Consider the following 2,012-nt stretch of genomic DNA (forward strand, 5'->3'; position numbering starts at 1 on the left):
ATGGGAGAATTCACACCCCTGCCTCTTCAAGTTACCCTTTGAACAATTATCGAAAACAGAAGGCTTGGAGTAAGCCGGTGTTCATCCATGATCTAACACGGATAGGTTCTCAAATAAGCTACTGTAAAGCTTCCTGATACTTGGGTAACTAAACTAAACTAAACTAATAATTAGCCAGAGTGAATACTGTTGTGCTCGAAAACTAATAGGGTATTAAAGTGGTCGCAACCCCCGCCCCTACCCACAACGCCCCTGGTAGCTTACGTTTACCTAAGTCCGTAAACGAGACGCTTGAACGTTTCTGAACAGATGGTTGGGCTAGAGTTACACACGAAAGAGGGAAAGGGGGAGAAAGGTGGGGTTAGTGCGACCGTGTGAGTAGTTCGAAGTTTTTCAGCCCTTTTTTTGCGCTTTTATATGTGCCCCTCACAGTCTGATGATATAATAAATAATATTAAACTTATCATAGATTATATTATCGATTATTTTCATTTATCATCAAATTTTATTACATATCATATGTTTTGTCCCCGGAGAAATTACTCTACCACTCAATCCTCCCCACCGTAACCATAATTCTGTACTACGAATACATGTTTGTATTTCTCCTTAAGGGAAATTTTGCTTATTTCAACGTTAAGGAGAAATACAAGAAACCTGTATCTAATTAGAAATGCAAATTTTGACTGTTACATTAACATAGCTTTGTAGTAAGTAATCTATGTAGCCTTCAAGCAGATAACTATACTCAGTTGCTTACTTGCTTAACCAGAGTGATAAATAAGATTGTGAAGTGAGGGCCAGTAGTACAAATGTATTGAAAAAAAGTTGATGGGGACTTTAAAAGGCGGTCCTGGGAGCAGGAATGGGAGAGAATTCACACCCCTGCCTCTTTACCCTCTGAACAATTATTGAAAGTAGAAGGCTTGAAGTAAGCCGGTGTTCATCCATGATCTATCACGGATAGGTTCTCAAATAAGCTACTGTAAAGCTTCCTGATCCTTGGGTAACTAAACTAAACTATTAATTAGCCAGAGTGAATACTGTTATGCTCGAAAACTAATAGGGTATTAAAGTGGTCGCAATCCCCGCCCCTACCCATAACGCCCCTGGTAGCTTTCCTTTACCTTTTTCCGTATACGAGACGCTCGAACGATTCAGAACAGATGGTAAGGCTAGAGTTACCCATGAAAGAGGGGAAGGGGACGGGAGGTAGGGTAAGTGCGACCGTGTGATTAGTTCGAAGTTTTTCAGCCATTTTATTGCGCTTTTATATAGGCTCCTTACAGTCTGATGATATAATAAATAATATTAAACTTATCATAGTTTATATTATTGATTATTTTCATTTATCATCAAATTTTATTACATATAATATGTTTTGTCCCCGGAGAAATTACTCTACCACTCAATCCTCCCACCGTTACCATAATTCTGTACTACGAATACATGTTTGTATTTCTCCTTAAGGGAAGTTTTGCTTATTTCAACGTTAAGGAGAAATACAAGAAACCTGTATCTAATTAGAAATGCAAATTTTGACTGTCACATTAACATAGCTTTTGTAGTAAGTAATCAAAGTAGCCTTCAAGCAGATAACTATACTCAGTTGCTTACTTGCTTAACCAGATTGTTTAATAAGTTTGTGAAGTGAGGGTCAGTGGTTCCAAAGTATCGAAAAAAAGTTGATGGGGACTTTAAAAGGCGGTCCTGGGAGCAGGAATGGGAGAGAATTCACACCCCTGCCTCTTTACCCTCTGAACAATTATTGAAAGTAGAAGGCTTGAAGTAAGCCGGTGTTCATCCATGATCTAACACGGATAGGTTCTCAAATAAGCTACTGTAAAGCTTCCTGATCCTTGGGTAACTAAACTAAACTTTAATTAGCCAGAGTGAATACTGTTATGCTCGAAAACTAATAGGGTATTAAAGTGGTCGCAATCCCCGCCCCTACCCATAACGCCCCTGGTAGCTTTCCTTTACCTATTTCCGTATACGAGACGCTCGAACGA

This window comes from Apostichopus japonicus, chromosome 16, assembly GCF_037975245.1.
Source record: "Apostichopus japonicus isolate 1M-3 chromosome 16, ASM3797524v1, whole genome shotgun sequence".
NCBI classification, from domain to species: Eukaryota; Metazoa; Echinodermata; class Holothuroidea; order Aspidochirotida; family Stichopodidae; genus Apostichopus; species Apostichopus japonicus.